The sequence below is a fragment of the Harpia harpyja genome, chromosome 3 (genome assembly GCF_026419915.1).
Source record: "Harpia harpyja isolate bHarHar1 chromosome 3, bHarHar1 primary haplotype, whole genome shotgun sequence".
Taxonomy (NCBI): Eukaryota; Metazoa; Chordata; class Aves; order Accipitriformes; family Accipitridae; genus Harpia; species Harpia harpyja.
Window position 1 is genome coordinate 50075667 of NC_068942.1, and position 14783 is coordinate 50090449.

Consider the following 14783-nt stretch of genomic DNA (forward strand, 5'->3'; position numbering starts at 1 on the left):
ATTTTAGCTTTTTAGCTATAATGAAGCCCCATCCTGGGTAAGAAGAAAAGAGCTGTCAGTAATAACATGACTTAAAAAAGTGGAAGGAGGAGAAAAATTAAAAACTGAAGCAGAAACTCCAGCAAGAGCAGATGGCTATGAATCCTTTATCTGGATTTGACTTAGAAAGGAAAAAAACATGGAAACTAATAATCTTTTAATCTAAGGGTTCTAAGGATCACTAAGAGTGAGATTTTTTCAATTCTTTTTCTCATTGGCAAATATATAAGTAAATATTGAATAAGCACTATTTTATATGGATTCTGTAGGAAGTTATAGTGATGTAGATTTGGAGTAACATTGATGTTGCACCATGGCACCAATATTACAACTGAAAATACAATGAGGATTCTTTATGTAGACCCATAGTAGCCTAGTTTAATTCCATGAATATTGCAAGCAGTATTTCTTTTTATATACTGAATTACAACATTAGTTAGATTTTTCTTTAATTTTATGAATTTTGACATTACCATTGGAGGTATAGCGTAGCACCGTTGGAAGTATAGCGTAGCTCGAGTTGCCTTCTTGTACTGAAAGAGGTTGTGTAACAAACAAATTCGCCTTGAAGACTGAGTTGATATCATAGTGGAAAATAATCACTCCAATGATTAACTGCTGTGAAATGGACCTGCAGTTTTTTGGAAAGGAATTTCTAGAGGTCATTAAACAAATAATTGGGTTTCCAGTATGCTATGTAACTCTCAAGGCAAGAAGCAATACTAATAAGAAAGGCAAAACCATATCTGCTAAAAATGGTCGATTAAAATAAAAATATACACTTATCTGGAAGATTTTTTGAGTTCCTGTGCATAAAGGCCAGATAATATTTCCACATTTTTTCCATTTTCCCAGGAAAATTCAAGTTTTTAATCCTACTAAACAAAAAGTCTTTTAAGGTTCAATGATTTTTTCTTTTGTTTCTGTCAAGGCTCATGAAGTTGGCCCCTCGGTCTCTGGGAATATTATACAGCATCAGTGAGATATTAGAACAGGTCCAGATTTGGCTCTGATATGACATGTTTACTTTGAATCACAGTGAACAGAGACAAACCACTGTGATATGTTTTTCATCTATGTCCTTTGTCTTCTCCATCTTCTATCTCCATATATTTGGCTTCTCCTCTATCTGAGAGGATCTGAGCAATGTGTGGTAGACTTCTTGCATATCAGCTCTGTACTGAAGATATTTTCTCAGCAGGGAACTATTCTTGCTCTTCTTCAGACACCTATATACCGTTAAACTTGTATAAAAGAACAGCAACATAACAGAGAATTAGCTCTTAAGTCTTTTGATGTAGGTAAGTAGATATGTAGGTGAGTAGATATGAATAAAATAAAAATTGGTGTTGACTTGCACTTTGGATATGGTTCAAATCAGACCCTTGAGATTAAATGAAGGCTGCTGCACTTTTCTGAAAAAAAAAAAAAAAAAAAAAAAAAAAAATTACTATTCCTCCAAACTCTGGTTTTGGCTGAGATCAAAACATGAAATTTTAAGGGACTCCTGAGCCATATTCCCAGCTTGATCCAAAGCCAATATGTACTACAGCATCTGTAAAAAAACTCTCTTGGTGGTATTGTAAACCATTTTTAAATGTAAGTATATCAGATCTATTGAGCTTTGTCCATGAGTTCTTGTATCCAGGATATAAGAAAAAAAAAAAAGAAGAAAATAGGATGGTGATGGTCGTCTTGTTCAATATGAGAAAAATATGCATGATGAAATTGCCAGACTGTAAAGCACAATGGAGTAAAGAAAGACTTTTGCCTAGTTTTACCATTGAACAAAGAGTTCATTACCATATGCTCTGAATTAACTGTTATTGACAAGGTTTATTTTGGTCTAATAAAAGGATAGTTTTGGAACTTCAGACTGCAGGAAAAATATGATGAATATGAGTCCTTACATTTTATTCAGGTTAATTACTTTAACCTTGCTTGAATCTGTCTGAAAAATATAGAAAATTATAACAGTTGACACCAAAAAGAAAATTCTCAAGGAATGTAGGAGTTCAGGAAATAAATATAAGGAATTTTGACCAGTATGATAAACTATTTTCTGCAAAGGTACATATTTGGGTACAAAAAACTCCATTCAGGCTTCTGGTTATTGGTTCATTCTTTACTATATACTTTTTGTTTTGATTTGTAACCTGGAACAGGGACGGGCTATTTCTAGAAAAGAGGCATTAGACATTATGGACTATTATTGTTGCCTTTTCCAAACTTAAAAATTGGAATGGTTAATCAAATTACTTAAACTAACCAGAACACTGCTCCAAAATGCCTATGTGAACATGGTTGAAGTATTTCCTTTTGCAAGTAAGATTCACGTGTTTGGACTGGTTCATGTTCTTGTGTAAAGGACTGCTGCCTTTCAAACTCAATGAAATACTTCTTCTAACTAACTTTTCAAAGATTTGACTATTTCTCAATACCAGATTTCCATGAGCAACATTCCAGATTTGTTTCAGCCTCTTGAAGGTTTGCAATTGTTAGCTGATCTGCTTTTCATCATAAGCCTTAATCAATGCATCTCATCAGCTGGAGAAAGAAGAAAAAAGATCTCTTAAGACAAATTAAGGATCTCAAAATTGCAGTATCTGATTGAGTTCATAATTTCACACAATGTAAAGTTCCCCTGAGAAATTTCAGCTCAGAATATTGCACTATGACACAAAAGATATCTTCTCCATCTATCCAACTACTATTCAAACAACACAGAAATCATTTGTGTTCTGGAAATTGACTCTTCTGCAATCAATGATATGAGTGATGGACTGTATGAATGAGCTGTAACTGCATAGAGTCATCAAGTAATCACTGATTGCAGTTGGAAGATGGAGAAGCAATCCAATTAGCTTCAGATAAGTTAAACATTAAAGTTTGTATTAACAGCTTCTTTAGCCAATAGAGAAAGTGTAGCAGCACTCTTAGGAACTTAAGAGGTTCCTGTGTCAGAACTATAAATAGAGTGATTATTATAAAAATAAAGGAGAAAAAATTTATTATGGAGAAAAATCTATGTGAGCCCTTGCTATTGGCCAGGCTAACATTAATAGCAAGTGCTTCAAACCAGAAAGTTGTTAAATCTGTTAAATAGAAAGGCTGTGTCCTAGGAACTCAAGAGTGACACATGCGACTCCATCCTGGTAGACCAGGTATACATGTTAGTATAACATTTTAGTCAGAGCATGCATCAGGAAGTGGGGATAAGATCATTGTTCATCCTATCCCAAATTTGCATTGCAGGGACCACAGCAGGGATAGATGTACTTCATGCCTCACTACAGCCATAAGTAGGTGGCACCATTTCTTGCCAGAAATGACTCTGGAAGCTGGGGAAGGTTCTCAGCAGGAACTGGGCAGCGGTGCAGAGAAGTGATATAGCATTTGGAATAGAATTGCTCTGGTACTGCTCATCTTAAGCATTCAAGAGTCATGACTAAAGTTGCGTAGAAATCGTGAGAAGGCATAAAATAATCAGATACAAACAAACAAGCAAACAGTTTGTAGAAGTGGATGGAATTTTAATTAGCCCCCTGCCTGGGAATCTTTCAGGTTCACTGAGGTCATGTAGTCTAGCTTATTTTGGCAGCTGCAGAAGCTATAAACACTTTTTAAAATGAAAACTTATGTATTCATACAGGCAGCAACTGCCTTGAGGGGTTCAGCCTTAAGTAATACACAAGCACTTTGCAAGGAATACTAACAGTTTTTCTTACTCTAGTGTTTCCTTTGTTCAGTATAGAAGAGAAATACTCTGTTTTTTTCCCTTTGTTTCCTCACAGCTGATGTTGGCAAAGAATGTCCTTGCATCATTTAAAAAGGAGTGTTAATTGCCTTTAAATGAGCTTTCTGAACAACTCTGGTCATCTTCTGCCTGTCTCTGTCCTCCACAGGCAGATTCCTTCAGGCATCTGTCTCCTGGGTATGAAAGAAGCAGCACTTGATTCTATCTCTCTAAATAGTGCATTGCTGTATTTCAAAAAGTATAAAGAGCTACTGAAGTATATGTTACTGGAAATGTTTCTCCTTATGTAAGTTTAAAATGAATAATAATAAAAAAATTGAGTAGTTTATTTCTCTAGATGCAGATGAAAACATGTCTGGAAACTGCTGAAAAGTTACTTGCTTTCCTGTTTTGGGGGGTTTTTTTGTTTTTCTTTTTGTTTGTTTTTGGTTTTGTTTTTTGTAATTTCTTTACACTGTTTTATGAATTTCAATTGTTCACGTACTCTAATGAAAATTCAGGGAGGTACCAAATCACTGTGTTTCTGTAGTGTATAATTCTTTATACACTTCTCAGTGACATCTGTAGTGGCATTTATGTATCATACATTAGACAAACAGATCCTTCAATTTTCAATATGTAATACTTCTGTTAGGCCACAGCTACCATCACAAAATGGGAAAATCTCTTTCTATTGGTATCTACTGCACAGTAGAGTGTTTTCTAAAAAAAAAACCCAGGAAAAATTAAAAGAAAATTTCCCAACACTTTGCAAGTAAATGATGATTTTAACAAATGGGAAGAACTATACAAGGAAAGAATTGAAAATACTCAAACCCCTATTATCCCCTCTCCCCCTTTACTGAAGTATATTACTAATACTTTGAGTCCTTTTTCGATGTGTTACTGCTTATATAAGTGGGATTCTGCCTTCTGCTGGCTGGGGTTAAACCATGACATTTCTCTATATTCTATAAATTTCAGTTCTATAAATGATACTGACTTTTTTTTGGATGTATACATAAATCAAGTCTGAGTGGTCTACCACCAATTTCAGATGAGGCTGTGATTAAGAACCTACTTACTGGCTCTGAAATTGAGCAAAGTGTAGGACTGATCAGCTCATTTTTGTCATCAGTTCTTCTTTACTCCTTGCTCCTACTAATCTCTTTGGCTAGTTACTCACTCATTTCAGACTGTAACTCTGTAATTTCAGTTCCTTGGCAGAAATATCACCATATGGACCATATCCATGTAGTCCTTGCTTTAAGAGGGACTCACTGCCAATGAAATTTTGTTGATCCTGCATTGACTAGAACCTCTCCAAGGTTAAAATGACACTCCTCAGCTGTGACAGATGGGTTGACCAAGCATTTCATAATAGAAATATACCTCTAATTCCCTCAAATCCCTTCCTTCCTTCCTTCCTTCCTTCCTTCCTTCCTTCCTTCCTTCCTTCCTTCCTTCCTTCCTTCCTTCCTTCCTTCCTTCCTTCCTTCCTTCCTTCCTTCCTTCCTTCCTTCCTCCCTCCCTCCTTCCCTCCCTCCCTCCCTCCCTCCCATGTTTTTTTCAGGTAATTAAAGCATGTAGGACTAATATTTTGATGCAAGTTTATGCTGGATGGTAATGATGTACACATAATTCTCATACCATAAGAGTTTATCTATAATATCCAATGTTTAAATAAGGCCTGAGTTTTTAAGGTACTAGGGCTTTTGATTTCCTTGTGATCAATGCCATCTTTTCAGTGGTAGCTTTCTTAATAATAAATATGACTGTGTGTATTATGACACCAGTAAATTTCACTGCGAGAAGCAAGTCAAAATTCCTTGGAGCAAAGAACATACAGGGCAAAGCCCAATAATATAGTTTTGGACACGCAGACCTTGGTGCAGATAATGAATGAGTCCTGTAGCGAAGTGTCAGGAGCTGCTGTTCCTTTCTTCCCTTTCACAGTAGTTGTTTTGGAGGAGCTGCATATTTTCCATTGTTGTGCATTTTGCTTGCATTTGATCTGTACTCAAGGTGCCGTTCTGAGCAGATTCAGTCAGCTCTATATTGTACATTGCTCCATTAGAATGACAGTGCAATAATAATTTTTTTAGTGCCTTGCAAGCAAAGTCTCTTTTGAGGGAGGTGTTTTATCTCACCTCATATTTAGTCAAAACACCCTTATCCCAGGGTAAGTGTTTGCTTAAATGTGTTGTTGACCAGTATTTGCTAGTTTTTAGCAATTATTCTTCGTTAAGTGATTTAATATGCACATGGAAGCAGGAAATTCAGTACAAAGGAGTAACAAATCTTGGATAAACTTTTTTTGCCAAGCCTCAGTCACTTTATAAACTGAAGTTTTGCAACACAGTAGGTGTGGACTGGCCCAGTGCCTTTTACTTCAAGCTTCCTGGTTTTTTTGCTGTAGATAACTGAATTCAGTGTCTGTACTTTGCCATTTCTGCAGTATCATTTATAACAGAACTTGTATTGAATTAGGCAGGGCTAGGCCCAGATTAAGTGGGTGAGGTGCAACACCTTCTTTAAAAGTATGTTTGAAGAACACTATTTGCGGAATAATGAAATGATGTTGGATAAATAATCAGGAGGCATCCTATTTTATGGTAACTGCACTTGAACATTATGGGGAGCCATTTACAAACCATAAGTAATTGTTTCTCAGCATTTCCATTAGAAATCACGATATTCAAGTGTTTATACCTGGTCATAAAAATGCACAACAGGCTTGAAACACAAGGTCACATCATGAAAGTGAGTGTATTATTACATGGTGGAAGTAGTTTTATAAATCAGCTTTCTATAACCTTGCAACAGAAAACTAAACTGAACACTGATTAGACCAGGGTGGAGATTATTTTTTGAGCAAGCAGATTAATTCACTTTAAGAAGAGTCAATAATTTCATGCTAGACTTTTATTTTTTTGGCTCAACTGCACAAAGAACACATTCTAATTCCTGCAGAATTAACAGAATTACTCTCAGGCATTCAAGCTTAGATCTTCAAAGGCACTAAGGGTATCAGTGGAAGTTAGTCACCTAAAAATCTTTGAGGATATTGATAGAACAGAACAGAATGGAATAGAACAGAACATTTCAGTTGGAAGGGACCTATAACTATCATCTAGTCCAGCTGCCTGACAACTTCAGGGCTGACCAGAAGTTAGAGCATGTTATTAAGGGCATTGTCCAAATGCTTCTTAAACACTAACAGGCTTGGGGTGTCAACCAAGCCTCAATGCTCTTGAGATACTTCAGAGATAAGTGTAGATTAGACAGAGGAAACTAAAGACAAAGCTACTATGCAGAAAGCAGGATTCTGAGCACATTGAGCTTTGCTGCTCTATCCTTAGCTATGGGAAAATGCAGATATCATAGCTTTTTAAGAGCTCATGTAATATAGTTTTAATATAAAGATATTACAAATTACTTGGTTCCTGCAGTGTCCCTCATAGAAGTATTTATCAGACCTGAAGTCTGTCAAAGCTGGGGATCATAGAATCATAAAATCACAGAAGAGTTTGTGTTAGAAGAGACCTTTAAAAGTCATCTAGTCCAACCCCCCTGCAATGAGCAGGGACATCTTCAACCAGATCAAGTTGCTCAGAGCCCCGTCCAACCTGACCTCAAATGTTTCCAGGGATGGGGCATCTACCACCTCTCCAGGCAACCTGCTCCAGTGTTGCATCACCCTCATCATAAAAATTTCTTCCTTATATCTAGTCTGCATCTACCCTCTTTCAGTTCAAAACCATTACCCCTACTAAAACCATAGTGTTCAGTTCAAAACCATAGCCCCTACTAAAAAGTCTGTCCCCATCTTTCTTATAAGCCTCCTTTAAGTACTGGAAGGCCGCAATAAGGCCTCTCCAGAGCCTTCTCTTCTGCAGGCTGAACAAGACCAACTCTTTCAGCCTTTCCTCATAGGAGAGGTGCTCCAGCCCCTGATCATTTTTGTGGCCCTCATCTGGACCCTCTCCAACAGGTCCATGTCTTTCCTGTACTAAAGACTCCAGAGCTGGACACAGTATTTCAGGTGGGCTCTCACCAGAGCAGAGCAGAGGGGCAGAATCACCTCCCTCGACCTGCTGGCCATGCTTCTTTTGATGCAACCCAGGCTACGGTTGGCTTTCTGGGCTGCGAGCGCACATTGTCAGCTGATGTCCAGCTTTTCATCCACTAGTACCCCCAAGCCCTTCTCGGCATGGCTGTTCTCAATCCCTTCATCCCCCAGCCTGTATTGACTGTATTGTATTGTTGCCCTGACTCAGATGCAGAACCTTGCACTTGGCCTTGTTGCACTTGGCCTTGTTGAACCTCAGGATGTTCACATGGGCCCACTTCTTGAGCTTACCTTGAGCCATCACCTTCTGGATGGCATCCTGTCCCTCAGGTGTGTTGACTGCACCACTCAGGCTGGTGTCATCTGCAAACTTGCTGAGGGTGCACTCAGCCCCACTGTCTGTGTCATTGATGAAGATATTAAACAGTATGGGTCCCAATACAGACCCGAGGGACAAAATTGCATAGCAGATCTATTCTTACAACAGGCTACTTCATGTTAAAAACATTCTGAAAGACTTAGCAATAATGCAGCCGTGTTTAGTCTACTAAAATCATTACCTGAATGGCTGATGCTAGAGAGGTCTTGAGATTGTATGTATTGTTGTAGTTCAACCCCAGCCAGCAACTAAGCACCATGCAGCCACTCACTTACTCCTCCCCCGTCCCAGGGGGATGGGCAGAATCGAAAAAAAGAAGTAAAACTTGTGGGTTGAGATAAGAACAGTTTAAAAAAGGAAGTAAAATAAAATATAATAATAACAATAATAATAATAATAATAAATATAATAGTAGTAATGAAAAGGAATATAATTTTAAAAAGAGAGACAAATAAACCCCAAGGAAAGACAAGTAATGCACAGTGCAATTGCTCACCACCCACTGACCGATACCCAAGCAGTGATCCGTGCCTCCCGGCCAACTACCCCCAGTTTATATACTGAGCATGACATTCTGTGGTATGGAATATCCCTTTGGTCAGTTTGGGTCAGCTGTCCTGGCCATGCTCCCTCCCAGCTGCTTGTACACCTGCTTACTGGCAGTGCATGGGAAACTGAAAAATCCTTAACTTAGGATAAGTGCTACTTAGCAACAACTAAAACATCAGTGCGTTATCAACATTATTCTCACAATAAAACCAAAACACGCTGTACCAGCTACTAAGAAGAAAATTAACTCTATCCCAGCTGAAACCAGGACAATGTACAGAGGATGACATTTACAATATTCAGACAAACCAGCCAAAACCTGTTTCCTTCTAATGTTCAGTTGTTTTAAATATTAAAAAAAAGTTTAAATGATAACTTTATGTTAAAAATAAAACTGCTGGAGATGTCTTAGTGAAACATGAAGTTCAAGGCCAAAGTCAGTCTTTGTACAAGTATTGGACAAAAATGAGTCACAGCTACCTAGCATGCCATTCTATATTTAACCTGCAATGAAAACTAGCACAATGGGATTTTGAAGATGAACTTGGAGTTTTACCACTATTTGTTTAATGCTAACATTTTGCATGTTATTAACACAATTAATAATGGCGAATACACTGTGCAGTGGGGAAACAATCATATGAAAGTACAGCCTGGGCAAGTTAACATAGAGAATGAGCAGTACTGTTGTAACCTGTAATGCAAATATTTACCAACGTACGTCAATTTAGCTGGTACCTTGCCAGAGCTGTTAGGCAGTTGTGTAACTTAAAACCATGGGTGTACTTAGAAAGATTGTAAATATTTTTTTTAAAGTATTTCTTCTGTTCTAAAATTTTGTATTACTTTCCAAGGCCTCAGCAACCGTCATCAGAAATTTCCTTTTATTGCTCGCATTCTAAAGTCTCTCTGCACCATAGAACACTGTAGCTCTAAGGATTGTATACTTATATTTTATGTGTCATTTCATTGAGAAAAAGAAAAGGTTTTCTATATAATGTACCTTCATGTGATACTACCTATGAGGCAAAGTCTGTTAACTGATTGTTAAGTTAGAGATGACCAGCTGTCCATCTGTCTATCTATGGGAAAAAGAAGATAAACTACATACGTGAAATTTAGAGTTCAATAACTTTTCAAGAACTAGAATGTTCAGTAATAAATAATGCTTATTTAACATATTTTTCTTAATGTGCATGTTGATTCAGCCACCCCAGTGTCCTTAAACTGCTTGATGATATGGACCCAGTCAGTAGCTTCAAGAAAGTACAAACTGGTAGAGATTGCAGCATTAGTGAGATCAAAGCCCTTTCACACCAGTATTTTCCTGACTTAGTAGGAAGAATCCAAAACCTTGTTTCCAATGAAAAAAATAACATGAATAGTAATAAAAGAAGCACTAAAATAGAAGAAGGAATTTATCATTATTCTAACCATTTGTAACTGTGTCACAGCCAAGAGGACATGGGTTTCCAGTCACTTTTTAGACAGATTGTCTCTGAAACAGTTTAAGTGTTTTGCTTTAATTTTTACACTGATGAAACATTATATATATTAGTTTTTACCTTGATGAAACATTATAAACAAAATGGGAATTCTGTAGGTAATTTTGATTTTTTACTCTTTGGTTAATTAAGATCACAAGTTCTGAAAGAAGATTTGAATTTTCTCCATTTTTTGAGGGAATAAAACTGCTTACAGTAACTGCTGGAGTTTTCACCCCTTACCATGTGCTCCACAGCTGTGTAAGCTCAGAGGAGTTAAGTAAGGTTTTCTTAGCAGATTTTTTGGTATTGAGTGTTTTAAAAATATCTAGTGATTACAGGAGGATAGGCCCAGAGCTCCTCATAAAAAAACCTCAAAACACCAACCCCCCCCCCCCCAACCCCATTTAGGAATATGCTGCATTGGAAAAGCAGTCTCAGTCACAACGATCTCATGTCCCTCTGCTTTCACTTGCGGAGAAGCTGGTCACTTCTCTGACTTCCTATTTCTCTTGTATCTCATACAGGGAAGAGTTAAAGGAGAAAATATTATTAAATGAGAAAGTTTAACTTAGAATCTGGTATACCTAAATTTCAGACTTCTGATGAAGAAAACTTACTACTCAGGACCTATTAAGGAGTATTAGCTCCCTCTTGTGGAAAAATGTCTTTGTTTCTCCAACTTTTTAATATGGTGACTTACTGAAAGCTTTTACATTATATCAAACAACATGGATGTCAGTGGAATATTTATATAAAAAGATGAAAAAAAAATTAAGCATCGTTAGTTTGACAAGACTGTCTGTCAGCAATCATTACATGTATTCAACTAACACTAACTTACTGCTTGAGTATCTGCTTGTGTGTATGAGCAGGAATCAGTCATGGTTTTTTCAGTCCTTTCCTTGAAAAGATCTTGCTGTGCTGCTGAGTGCCTAGAGCTGGTGGAACCACCACTGGTAGTTATCCCTTCGGAGTTCTTTTGAAAAGAATTCTGGTTTTAGAAGAGATGGTTTGAAAAATTAAAAGGGAATGGGAATCATGTTTTATTAAAATAATTAGACTGTTTACTTTGTGTTTATTATAAAATCTACTGATTAGGTGGAACTAAAGTTGAAGTTTAAGGCATTTCTGTCAATAACACTAAAGAAAATCTCTTTTAATGAAAAGATCTATTCTTTTCTATTCTAATGTATTGCATTAAAATACACAGTGTAATACCATTTACTGAAAAGGTATTTAATCTAAGATTCAGAGGAGTTAAACCAAATATATACTGCAGTTTGGCTGGCCCAAATCAGCAAAGCAGAAAAATCCCATTGCCAGCTCATTCCAACAAGGACATGACAATTTCATAGAATGTAAGGACCTTTTAAAAGAAGTTCACTCTTTGTTGGATTAGTATTTGGAAATACAGTTTGTGGTGATCTGTCTGGCAGTCATCTGATATAATGAGGTAGTAAGGATTTCGGACACTGAAAAACAGTGTTCTGGACCTCATACTTTACAGTTAAAGAATGTAAAATGCAAGTATCATGCTAACAGCCTACTTTGGGAGAAGCTCAATCTTAATTGGTTGCATTGCATAATTAGCCATATTTTTCTGATATGTAGTCTTGCAAAATCCAGTTGAACTGCAGTGAACATTTCATTAAAAAGCACCATGTAAAATGTAGTCCAACATATGGTTCTATGTTAAATATATGAATTTAAATATCTCCTACCCTGAATGTTTTTTTGTGTATTTACAGAAATACACCCCTACTTAGTAATTGGTGAGCTGAACAACTCTCTTTTAGCTTCTTTTTGTACCGTAAGGTCATAATTTTGGTGATCATTATGGAGGTCCCTTCTTTGTGTTTCTTTCAGGTTCAATCAATCTATTCTAAATATCAGCAATTAGAATTATGCATTTTATGCTAAATTTAGTTTCAGTAAAGCCTTATACAGTGCAATGCTGTTCTTTTGTAAATAATATGAGTGAGATAATTGGCAAATTATATTTGCTTTTGTAATGCTGGTTTCATATTGGCAGCTCACAGCCATTCTGAGATCAGCTGGCGCAGTCAGATTTTTCTCCTTTATAGTGCTTCAAATAAGTTTCAAGGTTATAGATGTTTTTTTGTTATGAATCCCCAAGTATACAGCCTTGTATTTCAGTTCACACTGTAAATTTCTGTCCTCTTGTCTCCAGCTCTAAACTATCACAAATCAAACTCATATTTCTCTCCAATTTAGGAAGGTATTAAGATCTGTTTCAAAACAAATAACTTCCCTGTGAGTGATGCTTTCTTTTATAGCATCATCTAATCTGATCTCTTTCGGCTGAGTTTCTTACCAAACTTAGTATTCACCTATTAGTCTCTATTTTCCATAGTTAATTTATAATGTCTTATTATTCTAATTATATCACTAACATTACAGATACAGAATCTTACTTCAATAGAAGCATACATTGCATGATGAGAAAAGTTCCTCTGGGACATACCCATACAAAACCCCATTGAAATGCAGGAGACATTTCATGAGCAGAAAAGAAAATGTAGCCCAATTATGACTACAAGAGAGGACTGGTAAGGATTATGTGATAGAGCAATAATGTTATGAGGCTTTCTGTTTTATTTTCAGTTTGCAAACATATTGTGTGTCAAAGAACATCTCTGTTTATAGTAAAACATGGGTCATTTGATATATGTGCACACATTAATACACTTTTCCTTCATAAACATGCATTCCAATCACGTATTAGCAATGACCTACAGATTCTGTTGCATATAGAATAAAATTTCCAAGGTATCACAAGTAAAAGTTGAAAGAGGTAAAAGAAATTGCAGAGTTAAATGGTGTCTATAAATGTGCATAGGCCTTTGTTCTTCATTTGTTTTGGAAAGACTAGCACTTAAGAAGCACAGCCATTGATTAGATTTTTTTTAGATTTATTTTTATTCACCTGTTTGTATATTTCTACACTGTTAAAGTTCATTTCCATAGCTACAACCGGGAAAGAGAAAAACACATCCAGAAGGTAGCAGGCATAGCCTCCATCATTCACCGCATATTGCAGAGGCTCCCGTAAACTCCCTCTGGTGGGCAAAGCGTAAAGCTGCTACACCATTGCTGGCTTTCTCCGAAGAAATTACACAAAAAATAAATAAACCCCCCCAAGTCCCCCTAAACCCACAAAACCCTGTAAGCAAAGCTGAGCAGGTAATTGGAAATATTTTCATGTATTTAAATAATAAAACCTAACTTTTAAGTATTACTCCTCATCTAAGTATAGGAAATCCACTATTTATTTTTATAAGCAAACATTTTAGGATTAAGAAATAATTGTGACAGTATAAAATCCCCTTATTCTGAGAGACAATAGACATGTTCTAGTTAAGCATACAAGAAATACTTTTTCTTATTCTTCTTTTACTCCACATAAGAAGAACATTTTACTGAAGAAAGCTTAAAGAATAAATAGATTTTTTTTTTTTAAATTTCCTGAATCATCAAGAAGACTAGTGTGTTTGGATTGTTTAAATGATACCATTGCCAATATGTGCTTTAAGAGTTATGACCCCAGCTGTGAAAGACACTGCTTTTGCCCATCTAGCCATTTGCTGGATGGCAGCTGCTCTATTTTGCAAGACAAAATTTATACAGAACCTATCTGATGTTATTGGACACAATAGTCCATCCATGCAAAGCTGATTGTAAAGCAGTGATTTAAAGCTTAAGAACAGTCATGGTCAGGGGGAAAGTTTTTCTAAGTCTTCAACTGGCTGATAAGAAATAAATAGGAAAGAACTGTGAGAACAGGGCTACCAAAACCATCTCTTGATCTGCAGTTCAGTGCTTTACTGAGAGAGAGATTGTGTCTTTATGTTTAATAGCTCTTGATAGGCACATTATTGACTTACACGGTTAGTCTATAATTACATTTTCTACTTTGTTCTGTACTAGTCTTCCTAATATTCAGATTGTCTTTCTGACTTATCACTGAGAATTGAACTGATGTTCTTGTAGAGCCATAGTAATTCTAAGGTCTCTTATCTGACTCGTAATAACTTGTTCAGAGCTCATGCTTGCAAGTATACAGTTAGGTAGGTTTTTTCCATGCATAACACATTTATAGAAATTGAACGCCATCTGCCATTTTATCATCCATACACTCAGCACTGCAAGTTCTTTCTGCAGGTCTCCATGGCCAGCTTTCTGTAAAACATACTGGTGTAGTTTTTCCATTCACCTTTACATTTGAATCAGTGTGAAAATGAATCTTGATATCATATCATTTCACTGACAAATATTGACAAATTTTGGAGTAAAAAAGACAACAAGGGCGTGTTTGGCCTGTAACAGTTTGCTGGCTAGAGACAGTGTCTCACATAAATGAAATGAGGACATTGAGCTTTACATTTGGTGTCTGTCCCACACCAGAACTTTAAAAGAATGATTGTTCCCTCTGTTGTTCAATGACATAATAGATTTGATGATTTTAAGATAATTAGAATAGGAAGCATATTATAACTGTAA